Source organism: Equus asinus, chromosome 2, assembly GCF_041296235.1.
Source record: "Equus asinus isolate D_3611 breed Donkey chromosome 2, EquAss-T2T_v2, whole genome shotgun sequence".
Classification (NCBI taxonomy): domain Eukaryota; kingdom Metazoa; phylum Chordata; class Mammalia; order Perissodactyla; family Equidae; genus Equus; species Equus asinus.
Genome location: NC_091791.1, coordinates 116,373,435 through 116,387,796, shown reverse-complemented (window position 1 = coordinate 116,387,796; position 14,362 = coordinate 116,373,435). Strand labels below are relative to the sequence as shown.

The window sequence follows — 14,362 nt, the reverse complement described above, 5'->3', positions numbered from 1 at the left end:
GTAGATTCAGTAGATTCAGATTCTCATAGAGAAAACCAGTTCTGGCTCAGAAAGGATACCCTTTCCTTTACCCCCCATGGAATGAGAGTACATCCTCCTCCTCCCCTACAGAGCCAGCAGGCAATGAAAAAAAAAAAAAAAAGAAAAGAAAAACAATTGTTCTCCTCCACACTGACTATTGACTTAATATACACTGAGCTGAAGCAAAAATGACTAAGATACAGTGGACATATGAAGTTGTGGTAAAGGTTCTTGGTGTCCAGGACCCCATTATGCTAGAAGAGGTAGTGGCAAAGGAGGAGAGGGCAGACCCTCTGGAGAGTCCAGAGTTTTAAGGGAGATGATTGTGGTAGAGGACATACAGAAAATGAGAGTTAAGAGATGATGGAAGCTGCTTCATATGAGCCCTCTTCCCAGAGCTGGGGCATGAGAAATTGTTCATAAGATTGATGGATCATCGCACCACCCGTGGTATCTTCCCCCGACTCAAAATTCTAGATCACCTTGAGGTAATTGGAAGAACTCTGCAGAAAACACATGTTTAAACATGATTTGTGATTTAGTAGCTATTTGGTTTGAAGAATGAAGGTGAGAAATCGTCTGTGTTCTTTTTTTTTATTTTTTGAGGAAGATTAGCCCTGAGCTAACTGCTGCCAATCCTCCTCTTTTCGCTGAGGAAGACTGGCCCGGAGCTAACATCCATGCCCATCTTCCTCTACTTTATATGTGGGATGCCTACCACAGCATAGCTTGCCAAGCAGTGCCATGTCCCCACCCGGGATGCAAACTGGTGAACCCCAGGCTGCCGAAGCAGAACGTGAACACTTAACTGCTGCACCACTGGGCCAGCTCCTCATCTGTGTTCTTAATAGGAAGGATGCATCCCACTCTGAGGCAATTACATGGTACTAGACCACACCCAAATCTTATCCTTCTTGGCAATGAAAAGCATCAACTAGTTAATTTTCTATCGGAAAACTGTAAGGCTACCCTCAACCCTTCTATCCCCAGAGTGAAATTTGTGACATACACCTAGGGAAAGAACAGAGGGTCTTTCCTATTAGGTTAGAAAAATCATCCTGGCTAGCATAAAGAGAATGGATTGGGCATGGGGGATAATTAAGGAGGCAGGGGAGCCAGATGGAAGTTGTTCCAATTACACAGTAAACTATATATATATATATATATAGTTTGGTTCCAGGGCAATCTGACCCAAAATGTTCCACAACAGCGTGTTGATTATTTTGAATTAAAGTTGCTTGATAAGCAGCTAATGCAATAGGGCATTTCCTTCTCCTCTCTCTGTTAGCCCTTGAAAGCCGGAAATGAATCATCCATATGAAATGTACCTTCCCCACAGCAGGAGATAGAGACATTCTTATCATCAGAGCTAGTGAATTCAGGGCAAAGAAACCTGTATAAACAAACTGTGTTACTTTTACTAATTTACTACCTCAAGCTTGAAACTCCTCTTAAATTTTTCACTAACTGTGTACCACAAACTTAAGTTTCTTTGTGCTATCAATTCCTCACAAATTTATGTTTTGTGTGTAAACTGTTATAAAAGCAGCCTGCTTTGCACGTCTCAGAGAGGATCATTTTTATGATCTCCATTATGTACACATTAAATTGTTTTTTCTCCTGTTGATCTGGTCTTGTGTAAATTTTATTATTAGTCTAACCATAAGAACTCAAAAGGGGTGGAAGAGAGAATTTTCCCCGCCCTGAAAGTTTTGGTGAGCCAGCCAGGAGTATCACCAGCTAGAAAACTTTCTACCTGTGACTACTGCATCTAAGAGATCCTGGGACATCTGACACAGAGTCTGGGAAGAAAAGGCAAATTTTCTTACCTTGTCAACCTCCCAGATCTCTGCCTGCGGTGTCCAATGGAAATGAAAATGGTGAGAATTGTATTTTTCTCTATCTCTGAATTTAGATCAGGAGAAGAAAATACTTGTGATACAAGCTTTTTGGGCAAATGCCACTCTGATAAAGATTTTGGATGAGTACATTTTTTTCTGTTGATCCCATTCCTCCCAGAGATGGTCTTTATTTCTCACAGCCATAGGATGCTTACAGCTGAGTAGGCTGTGGATCCAAGCTTAGGGAATCTAAAAAAACTTGGGGTGAACTTTTGGCATGGTAAGTCACCCTATTCTGTTTAAAACTCAGTGGGAGGGGAGAGGGGCATGTGATTCCCTGTGTTTTGGAGTGGCTTTTTAAAAACAGAGCCCCCTATAGTTACTGCCTTTAATTTCTTAGGCTAACTCTGGGAGTAAACTTTCTGGATCTTGTGAGGGCTTCATTCTTTGCATTCTCCTTTGTGGATTCTTCTTCTTGCCATGGTTAAGCAATAAAAAGGCCTATTGGCTTGAGTTGCTGTTAAGATCCTACTCATCAATGGCCAGATGATGGATCCTTTGAATTGGAAAAGCCTCTAAATCATAAAAAAAAAAAAATTTAGAGTGTTCTCATATCAGTATAATGACTAGCTATAAAGCTCCTTAATAATACGGAAGAACAGAAATTAAAACAAAATTCAAAGTTCTCTTAGACCCCTTCCTATTTGTCTTCAGAAATTTTCAAATATTGCAGAAAATCAGGACATTGGAAGTACAATTGTCTAGTACTTAAGAAGCAAAAAGAAAAAGAAAAAACTAATATAACAGCTGCACTTAGGGACTCCCTAGCAAATAAGAGGACAAAAATTTAGACTTAAGATAAGAATCCAGTGTAAAGCCCACTTTGTAAAATATGGCCCCATCTGCCTGTTCTAGATTCTCTTTTCCTGCAAGATGTACAGAGAGCACTCCAGCCTAAACTCTAATACAGGCTACTCATATAAATGCTGAAAGCCAGAAAATAAATTTAACAGAAGCACTTGGGATACACAGTAGGGCTTGCTTCGCTGGGCTCTATAATCAGGCTCTGTGAATGTTAGGACTTCCTATACAATATCCTTTACAGATATACCCTAGAACCCCCTCCCCTGGGAATATACGGACAACAGCCCTATTGCTTCCAGTCAATGGCCAGTCTATAACGCACAATCAAAATAGGAAAATAAGATTTCATGCTCCCCTTCCTTTCCAAATGCAGACTTGCTGGTTACTGAGGCTTTCTCGCCCAGGGATAGCTATTGCCTTCTTGCTCATCTACTTTTGTGTTGTAAGGACCTGCCTTGCCTTTCTACCTACCTGGAACACGCCAGCTATTGGTTCTTTCCTTTGGCTATCTTTGGGAATGACTCTGGATCTTGAAAATTTAATAACCATTGAGGATGCCTCTTTGGGCCATGGAGTTGTTTAATGCCACCAAAAATATTGACTGTTTGTCTGAGCTTAAAACTGGCAATATACTTAGAAGGATTTGTTTTTAGTAGCTATGTGGTAAAAAAAAAAAAAAATTGACCAAATTGGAATCTGATATTCATAGTCCGATAGGATTTGTTATAAGCCTTCTTCTCCAAGTTAAAATAAAACTACGTACCCAGAGGGAAAGGAGCCAATTAGGGACACTGTAGTTACATGAGTAGATGTCCTCTAACTTATGATGTCATTTAAGTTACAAAGTAATTTCTGAGGAATTGGTAGCAACTGTCCTTATGTTACAAAGCTTTGTAAAATTGGAAATGTGGCTCTAGAGGAAGATTCTACCCATTTTCTTCCACCAATTCCAAAAACTCCTGTGTTTATCTCAAAAGGCTTGTAATTTCTCAGGGAGCTCTTATCTATACCATTCCCAATTCGAAAGACTGAAAAAAAAATTTCAATAGAAATTATCCCAAAACTCCTAATAAAAACCCCTGCATTTTTTTAATCTATCTTCTGAAGTTTTAAATTTTACCATGTCTTTAGAAAGTAACACCCCAAAGATAACAGGCCATAATTGCCTGGGACTAAGCCCATTTAGCTCAATAAGTAAAGCTTGAGGTTAAAGAAAAAGAAGAGGGCAAAGCTTTCTGTTTTAAAATGCCAGCTTCTAGAAAGTCTCCTTGCCCAAAATCTAATTCACAGCCTCCTTGTCTAGGACAAATAAACTTACAATTCTTCTTCACAAATATTAACAAAACACCTTTTAAGCAGGTTGCCTTAATTTGTTCAACCTGCTAGAAACAGAATTATTTATAAACTAATGAGTATCATATTGTACCTGATTCATGGTTGAAGTTTTGAAACAAAGCTATAAGATCTCTGTTGTGTATGCCTATATATATATATATGTATTACATTGTTGATACGGCGTTTTTCTACCTCTGGATGATATAATCAAAATTAATTTCTAAAGAGCTCTATTTGATTAGCTTAAGTGAGCACTTATATAAATCAATGTTAAATATCATAGAAACTAACCCAAACATTTCACGAGTTAACCTTATATGAAACAATCTTTGGTGTTAAAAGTTTGCTTAAGTTTATTGGTTTAACCAAAGTAGGCACGTCTTCAGAGTCATTATTTTGGATATAATGCAAACATGCAGCTTTTTTTCTACCTGTGTTATTAGTCAAAAAAGCTCATGTTATCTCTGTTACAAAATGTGTCAGCAAGAAAAAAATTAACAAGATAATGGCTAACCGCCTTATTGTCTCATGAAATTCTTATGATTAATATAATTATGATTGCTAAGAACAAATGAATTATATATGTGTACGTGCAATAAGAATTTCAGGTGCAATAATTATGTTTTATGGTATATGTACTTAAAAATAGATTCCCCAAATATCTTTGGTAATTTGAAACTTTATAGATTTCCTAAGTTAAATTAAATAATGGGAAATTCATTGAATATCAAGATCATTTCCTAAAAGATAAAATAGGAAAGCACTAATTATTGAACAGAGGTTTATCTACTTTTGGCTTCTTTAGGGCCTGGGCCTTGTTTGCTCAGCAAAAGCCAACAAGCCCATTGCAACATATGTCCTTCTGGCTCTGTTCTGGGCAGGGTGCCCAGCTTCTGGGATGTGTACCAGTTCAGGGCCTGGCCAGCCCAGATCTTTCATTATCCTCACTTAAAGAACATTGCGTCTTAAAGGGACACAGAGCCCCTTCATGTAAGCTACTGTTCCTACGGATGCTGGGCGTACCAGGGACAGCCCCTAGGCAAGCAAATGATCTTTGTGTCCTCCGCCTATATAAGAATATATAGTGGACAGTGCATGTTGCTGTCCAGCTGGCCACCATTGGGCCTGCCTGTAAGTAACTCCCAATAAACCTATATGACTCGTTTCCCAGCTCAAGGGCTTTTCTTTTGTCTCTCTGCAACCTATGCCACGCTGCTCACCCAGCTGAGTGTGTGTTGGGGCAGCTTCTTATTGCAGAGAAACTAAAGATAAATTTGAGGGTGTTTATAAATATGTCTTGTGCCACGTTGAAAGATTACATTATAAAAAAAGATATGTTTCCAGAAATTATAAAATGGATTCATAAATTTGCCAATCTAAACAATATGGGTATAATATACAGTTGATAATTGGTTACTTCTTAGCTTTCACTAGAAATTAAGGTTTCTAAGGTTTAAGGATTCTATTTAGTAAATATAATGAAAGCTACTAAAATAATAAGGAAAAATCTCTGTATGCAAAGAAAATAAGATGTATGTTTTTGACAAGAAAAGGTATGAGAGATAGAGATGTATTTTTATTGAAAGAAAAGTAATTTTGTTTCAAATAAAGCTGGTTATTTCTGAATAAAAAAAGAAAAATGGACAAACTAAAATGGGCATAGAAAGTTACAGAGGGGTTATGGAAAAGGAATATTTGGAAAGGAATATTATATCTGGTCAGGGCTGACTAAGATTGGAATAAATTTAGTTAAGTGAATCAGTTTTAATATCAAAAGGAAGCTGGTACAAAACTAAAATTTGGTTTTCTATCTCATGTAAAATGACAAATCAAATAGAAAGTGAAAAAAAAGAGAGAACTATCTTACCTTGTGTGGTCAAGTTAGATAAAATTAAATTGTCATTTTAAGAGTTTTAAAGTTAAACCCTATAAAATTAAGCTTTAATATCAATACTGTACCTATATAAGATTTGAACTTGATTTTCTTTTCCTTTTGAGTCGTCTGCCTAGAAGATGAAGATTCTGTGTTTTTTCAAAATAATTTCTTGTGTTTCCTGTCTTTATCAGGCCCTTGAGTACTTAGGAAAATGGTAGTTTTAATATTAAAAGAGTTATTTTGCTAACAGCCAAGTGACCTTCTATATTTGCCTTTATCTTTTTTTTTATTATCACTTGGTTAAATGAATAACTAAGTATTGCTTCAGAGTGACCTATGATCCTATTTGATCTGTGTTTTAAAATATTTTCAATATTTTTAAAAAACTTCCCCAAATCAAATTCTAAATGAAGTTTTTTGACCTCAACTAATTGAAATTTTTCAGAGAGCCCATAGGACATCTCAAAGAATATATTCTCTCTCATTATATATATATAGGAGATATTAGACTAATTAGGATTACCTAACATGTTAAGTTACATGGGGAGCATTGTCAAATAAGAAGTGACATTAAGTCTTCTCTATGCCGTGTCTGTATATGTTATGATTTCCAGCAATTACCTGAAATTCCTAACATTTTGATACATCCTAGTATAACATTATTAATCATAATTCTAGTTATCTTAAAGTGTATGTCACACGAATGAACAAATTTCTTTTCCAATTGCATTATAATGAGTTATTTTTAAGGTTTTTTTTTCATTTATAGTTACTTTGATGCTTTTGCAAAAATGCTTGATAGAAAGAAACCTCATAAAACTGGACTGCTGTCTCTACCATTGAAATTTAGGCTCACACTAAGTGGAATGAATCTGAGTGCATAGAAATGCCCTGGCTGATTTTCACACAAAGACAGCAGCAACAGAATACCTAAAGACTATGGCACATGTGAAAGAAGTCCATTCGGCTTCTGCTGAAAATCTTTTGTTCTTCTAGATTTAAGAAAACTTTTTTTTTCTTTTCTCTTAAACTATCTATATTTTACAGCAATTTAGTGAATTGTATCTTTCTTCACAGAATTGAAAGAGTTACTTTTTCTCTCTACCTCATCCCTCCACAATTCAGAAACTCTCAGTGAGTATTCTTATTTTCATGGCAATATATTTATTTGCATAAGTTCAATAAGAATCTGTTCTCCTTCTAATGGGACACAATTGGAAACATCGGTTGTATTACCAATGCTTCGACTGGAACATCATGCTTAAGAGTGGCATGCATAAACTTAGATATGATCAAACATCTTTAAGGAGCTAAGGTTGACTTCATAAAGCCAGTAAAGCTCCTTGGAAAAACAGCCTCATATCTTACATTCAGGGTTCCTGACAGCCTAATCAAGTGAGTAAATACAGTAATTTTTTGACAGGTGCAAGAAACTCAAGATATATTGGGAGCCTCAATAAGAGAGGAACTCACCCAAATCTACATGTATTGCAGGCAGAATCAAATGGCAAATGTTTGGTTTGGCTTTTTAGCCTTGAGAGGCTATTAAAAGTTCAATCTGGAAATTCCTTATAAACTGTTCAAGCAAAGCAAATTTAAAAGAGCCTATTTCATCAATTTCTATTCTTGCCGTACTTATGTAAATAACTAAGCCAAGTTTATTGAAACGAGACTTATTTTGCAAACATATTAGTCTTAATTTACCTATCTTTGGCAAAAATGAGTTTAATTTGAGAGGGAAAAAGTATATTTCAATAAAAACTTTAATATACACTTATGGATATTAGATTTTAGTGCTATTAATTTTTCTTGAAGTTTTGTTATTTACCTAAAAACTGGACTAGATCTTAAATTCTTCTTGTTTCCTCCAATATTTGGCTGCAGTTCTCAAAACTAATGTTTGCAATCTTTCTTTCACTTTAGACTCAGAATCGTTGAGAATTAAAGTTACCCTTTTCCCTGAAGCTCTACAAACTGAAGCTGAACAACTTCATATAAATTTGAGAGATCACCACAATAGCTCGTGTATAGACAATCTTCATGCCAGTTGCTGTGTAAGCCACTCAGAAAGTTTACCTGGACACCTGATGACATCAGAGACATTTTAAACTGCAAAAGATGCTTTGATCATGACACCAGAAATATTTTTGACTGGCTGCACCCTAGGCGCAGAAACTGGTTTATAACTTACTCCAAAGATTAACCTTTGTTTTTCTCTGTTTCCACAGAGATGTATCTTATTAAATATCTGATTGCTCGCACCATGGACCTAATTTTGTTATCCTACCTGCATCAGCACCTCCTAAAATGAGACACAACTCTTAAATTGAACTGACTTATGTAAGGAAGTAATGGAACAAGTTACCAGCTCAACTTTTAATATGTGAAACTTCTAGGGAACTTTCAGAGGTGGGAACTGTTGCTGCCTAGGGCAGGTTGCCCCCAAATACCCCACAATGGCATATTGATTATTTTGAATTAAATTTACTTGAGAAGCAGCCAGTGCAGAAACAGCATTTCCTCTCCTCTCCCTGTTTTCCCCCATGGCAGAACATAAATCTCCCCTGTGAAAGATAACTTCCTTCCACCAGGAGATAGAAGCATCCTTAAATCCAGAGCCAGGGAATTCAGGGTTTATAAATCTGTGCAAACAAACCTTGCTACTTTTACTAATTTACCACCTCAAGGATGAACTCCACTTAAATTTCTCATTAATTATGTACCCCAAACGTAAGTTTCTCTGTCCTATCAATTCCTCACAAATGTAGTGTTTCTTTGTGTAAAAAGATATAAAGGTAGCCTGCTTTGTTCATCTCAGAGTATAATTTTATGGTATCCAATATGTACATATTAAATTAATTTTGTCCTGTTAATCGAGTCATATGTCAATTATATTAGTTTAGCCAAAAGAACTCAAGAAGGGTGGAAGGCTGAATTCCCTCCCTTCCCAACTGTTTACATATATACATATGTATATACACATGTGCACACACATTCACACTTATATATAAAATACATATATTAGTAAAAGAAAATATGACAGCTACAGTGATGAGGAATGTAGCTGAGGGGAAAATCTGCAAACTGTCTAGGCCCTGCCTAAATGTTTCTTCTTTAAAAGATCTTCCCTAATGCCTTAGCCTGATACACTGTCCTTATTTTTTGTAGTACTTGTTTTTATTATTACAGTCTCAGAGAACATTACAACTGGCCTGATTCTCTAGTTGTCTGGCTAACTGAGGGGAAATTTTATTAAGAATATGAGTTTCTCAAAGGCAGGGTTATTGCTAAGATCTCATTATCTGCCATCACCATGTATCACAGCACAGGTGGAATATTCTAGACCTTCTGGTTTGTTGGACAGGTCATGAGAATACACATGGAATACTTCCAACTACAGGGAGTTTAATTGACCTTAGGGCCCCAACTGCTGTGCTGTGAAATCCATTACTGAATTTATGTCAAAGCAATGCTTCCCATGGGCTACTCCCAGCTAATTCCTGAATGTGACTATGCCTATTTCTAAGAGTTATGGGACTCCAGTGATGGTGGACTGTGGTTTAAGGACTTAAGGATGGCCCTGATGAGCCTCCACTAGACTGCACAGCAGTCTAGGATGCTTCCACCCTACCTTCCCTCTCTCTCTCCTTCTCTTGCAGTCAGATATGGTCTGAAGTATCTCCTAGTCTTCCTGTACCTCTCCCCATTTTATCTCATGGGAATTTACCTAAATAAAATCTTTGCACATTTAATCCTGTCTTGTGGCCTGATTCTCACAGCACCCAAACTACTACCTCTTGTTAACCATTGGGTGACATCATTTTGGAAAATATAATGTTGGAAGAAATAAGAAAAGCTATAGTTAGGGAGGCTGAATCATTAGCACAGGAAACAAACAAGCATAGCAAGGAGATTGTTGTTTTCCAAATCTGAGGAACTAGACAGAGTTCAGGCAGTGAAACAATTGGCTTCTTGTTTAGAGGCTGTTAAGATGGAAAGATAAGATCCAGAGAGCCCTGCAGTCTTTTATTCCCACCAAATCAGGGATGCCCATTCCTTACCTATGTGAGTGGCCCATCTGCAATGAAAGGATATGTACTTTTCTCCAAGCACCTTTTTGTAGGAGACCCTCCCACCCTACACATACACATACTCAGTCCACATCAAAAGGGTAGGGTAGGCAGAATAGGAGGGGGCAATCAACTCAAGTGCTCTAGAAATGTAAAATCCAGGTTCAAATCCTGTCCCCATACCTTTCTGGATGTGGGCCTAACCATGGGTAAGTTGCTTAACCTCTCCTTCATTATCTGATCTGGATAATGGTAAGAATAACAGTACACTACTCTGAGTGTTGTTTTGAGAATTAGGTCATCCTTATAGACTCATTTTCACATTGCCTATTACCTGGTAAAAACTTATTCAATGGTATCTATTTTTATCAGAAAGACGGGTCATGCAAAGGCTTCTAGGTCAGGGCTTTTGGTCAGTGATCTTTCTTTTTTTCTGCTATCTCGGCCACAGAAGTGAACTTTTCCATTTGATGATTGTAGGATTCTAAACATGACAATTAAGTCTATAGTGTTCACTGCGTTATTTAAGTCCTTGTTGTTAGTGTTGTCTACTCCATTCTGACTCCTAGTGAACCTGTGTTCATCAGAGCAGAACCCTGCTCAATCTTTGTTGTACCATCCTCTCATCTTCTGTCACTATATCAGACAATGTTCCACTGCTATTCATAGGAATTTTGTGGCCAATTTTTTAGGAAATTGGTGGCCGGGTGCTTCTTCCTAGTCTAAGTCTGGAAACTCTGCTGAAACTTGTCCACGATGAGTGACCCTGCTGTTATTTGAAATATTGGTGGCAAAGCTTTCAGCATCATAGCAACACAAAGCCACCACAGTATGACAACCAACAGATTGGTGGCGTGGTTCCCTTACTTGGAAACAAACTCAAGCCATGGCAGTGAAGCATCAGATTTTAACCAGTAGACCATCATATTTAAATCTAGTCTTTCAATATTGCTTTTTAAATAAGTGACTGCATAAGGCATGTTAAAAATATTCACCAAGCTTATGTGTTCTTGGATTTCCCCTATTAGTTCTATCATTTTGTCTTTGTATTTTCTGAGGCTATGTAATTACAGGAATACAAATTTAAAATGCTTTTAATGTATTGATGCATTGAACATTTCTTATTTTCTCTCCTAACACCTTTGCCTTAAAATTAACTTTATCCAATATAAATAAATCTAGAAAATGTTTCTTTTGAATTACTTATGTTTAGTTTCCAATATTACTGTTTACATTCTATTTTTCTTGCCGTTCTATGTCAATTTCCCCTTCTTTCTTACTTCTTACAAATATATTATTTTTCAGTCTCCTTTTCCCGCGTTTTAGTTACTATTTCAATAATTTTTCAAAAAAAAATTCTTTAGCGAGAGCTCAGGAGAATTTAGAATATTAAGTATAAAGACCTGTACATCTGAGTCACAGGCTGAATTATTACATGACAATAGCACAGTACCAAGCTTTATCAGCAAACTCATATCTACAGCTATGGGATCCCTGAGAGTCATCTCTGTTGCCATAGTGACTAGCAGCACTGAGTCATTGCTAGGTCCTTACATTAGAGTAGCTTTTAGCTGAAACTGCTTAAAATTTTTTCTCAATAATCAGTCACATCTAATCAATCACATCGTTACATCTTTTCTTCACGCAACCCACACTCATAAAGGAACCAATGTACTAACGATTGACATTCAGTTTTCAGCTCTGTATTTATTTTACATACATACACGTATATGTATACATAGCCTCCTGTGTGTATATTTACTTAACTATATATATTTTACACACATGTATTTGTATGCATAGATAGCTCTATACATACATGCATATATATATTTAAAATTACACATATTCTTTCACAAATGATTTTTCAGGAGAATTTTAGGCACATATAAGCAAAGTCACCAAACATAATTATATATATAAGCAAAGACATTATATATAATCATCACTGCCTTTATATACAAGTGATATAATTCCGTAAAGTTCTACACATTTAATGCCTACTTACCACTATGTTTCCAGGTCAGCGCATGCAGACTTGCTCATGCTTTTTTGTTTGTTTACTATTTAAATGTGACTTCATAATATTCCACTGTATGTCTCTGCCATTATTTAACCAATTGCCTGCTGCTTGAATTTTTAGTCATTTCCAATTTTTATTGTTATAACAAAGGCTGCATTTACCATCCTTGTACTCGAATGATCTTATATGTGTAGAATATACCTGTAAATCACATTTAAACAAATAGAATGGCTGGTCAAGTAGGTTATATATGTGAATCTATGATTTGATTGACATCATCTTATTTTCCTCTATGGAACGTGTACCAATTACACTCCTACAAGCAATATATGAGGGTGCATTTTTCCCCAGCTGTCACTAGAGTGTGCTTTCAAATGTTTGGCTATTTGACAAATTGAAAGGAGAAAAATGAAACTCCATGCAGTTTTAATAAGCGTTGATAGTAGTGATGGTTAACTTTTCCTATCTTTAAAACTATTGGCATTTAATTTTCTGTGCAATATCTATTCATACTTTTTGTTAAGTTGGTCTTTTGTTTTATTGGATCACTTTATGAATTATTGAAATAAGTTCTTGACTTGTTTTATGAATTCTACTTTTTAATTGTAGTTTGATACTTTCTTCTGATCTTTCTCATGTCAAATTTGTCAGTTTCATTTTAAGGGGGTCAAATTTGTAAGGTAGTGCAGTGGCTGAGAGGATGGGCCCCGGAGTCAGATGTCATCAATTTTGTGGCCATGAGCACATCTCTTAAGCACTCTCAGCCTCAGTTCTCTCAGCTGCTACAAGGGGATAAAAATAATACTTACTGCTTTGGATCGTTGGAAGAATTAAATGAGATAATATTTCTTAGAACAAAACCTGGAACATAGTATGCTCCATACAGCTGCTACAGTTGTAGTCAAAAGTTCCTTTAAGACTTCTGTTAATCGTGTCATAGAAACATGTTTGACTACAAGACTTTAAAAGACAAAACTGTCCTATGTTATTTCTGTACATGTTTTATTTCATATTTAGATTTGAAATTTTTATGTAAGTGGAAATCATACCAGTGTGATGTATGATATACTGATGCCATGCATTAGTTTTCAAGATAACTCCTAAGTTTACCTACAACTTTTATTGAATAAACTAAGTTATTTTGTTATAATCCTTATCATAAGCTCAATTCCCATAAGTATTTGTGTCCATTTCTGTAACTATTTAATATATTTTTTGATCCCTCAATTCAAGTGTGAATACCTCATTCTTCATAATGCATGCACATGATATCACATTTTAAGATTTGATAGGGATTAAAGACTGGTTATTGTTCTGCCAGAAACAAAAGGGGGAATAAAGGAAGGCAGGAAATAAGTCAATGCATGATGCTTGAAGGAATAAAACATTTTAATGTCAAAGATAGAAGTATATATTACAATTTTAATTATTAACAAATGTTCAATTTCTACTGGCATTTTTTCTTTGTATGAACTTCCACAATAATTTTATTTATTTATTTTAGCTATTCACAATCTATTTGTATTTGTATTGTCTGTTGTGCTGCTATGACAGAACAACAAACATTTATTTCTCCCAGTTTGGGAGGCTGGAAGTCTGAGATCGGAGGTGTTAGCATGACCGGGTCCTTGAGGCCCCTCCTCCTGGTCTGCAGATGGCCTTCATCCATCGGTGCCCTTCTTTGGCAAAGACAGAGAGATCATCTCTCAAAGTTTTTCTTACAAGAACCTTAACCTCATTCGTGAGGGCTCGACCCTCATGGCTTTCCCGAGGCTCCACCTTCAAATACCATCATCCTGCGGATTAGGGCTTCAATATATGAATTTGCAGGGACACAAACATTCAGTACATAGCATTCCACTCCTTGCCCTCAAAATTCTCACATGCAAAATACATTCATTCTATCCAACAGCCCTGAAAGTATTAATTCATCCCATCCTCAACTGTAATGTCTGAATTCCAAAATTTTATCTAAATATCATCTAAATCAAATATGTATAAAACTTGAGACACTATTCATTCTGAGGCAAAATTACTCTCCAACTGTGAACCTGTGAAACCAAACAAATCATATGCTTCCAAAATACAGTGGTGGGACAGGCAAAGGATAGACCTTGCAAAAGGGAGAAATAGGAAAGAAGGAAGGTGTGACAGGTCCCAAGCAAGTCCAAAACCTAGCAAGGCAAACTGCATCTATCTTAAGTTTAAGGAATACTCATCTTTGGCTCTATGTTGTACATTCTGGACCCACTGGGGCAGTGATCCTCTCCCCACAGCTCTGCCAGGTGGGGTCAAACCCTCAGGGCCCCACCAGATGGGAGTCATCCCCTCA

At 36.4% G+C, this 14,362-nt stretch overlaps 1 long non-coding RNA gene across 1 annotated transcript; it reads left to right on the top strand.

Annotated features, from left to right (window-relative positions):
* Positions 1-5,026: 5,026 nt before the first annotated feature.
* On the top strand, positions 5,027-9,677 carry LOC139041953 (uncharacterized). The gene is made up of 3 exons (XR_011498008.1): positions 5,027-5,192; positions 7,015-7,071; positions 7,861-9,677. It is a non-coding gene; the product is annotated as an uncharacterized lncRNA (long non-coding RNA).
* Positions 9,678-14,362: the final 4,685 nt, after the last annotated feature.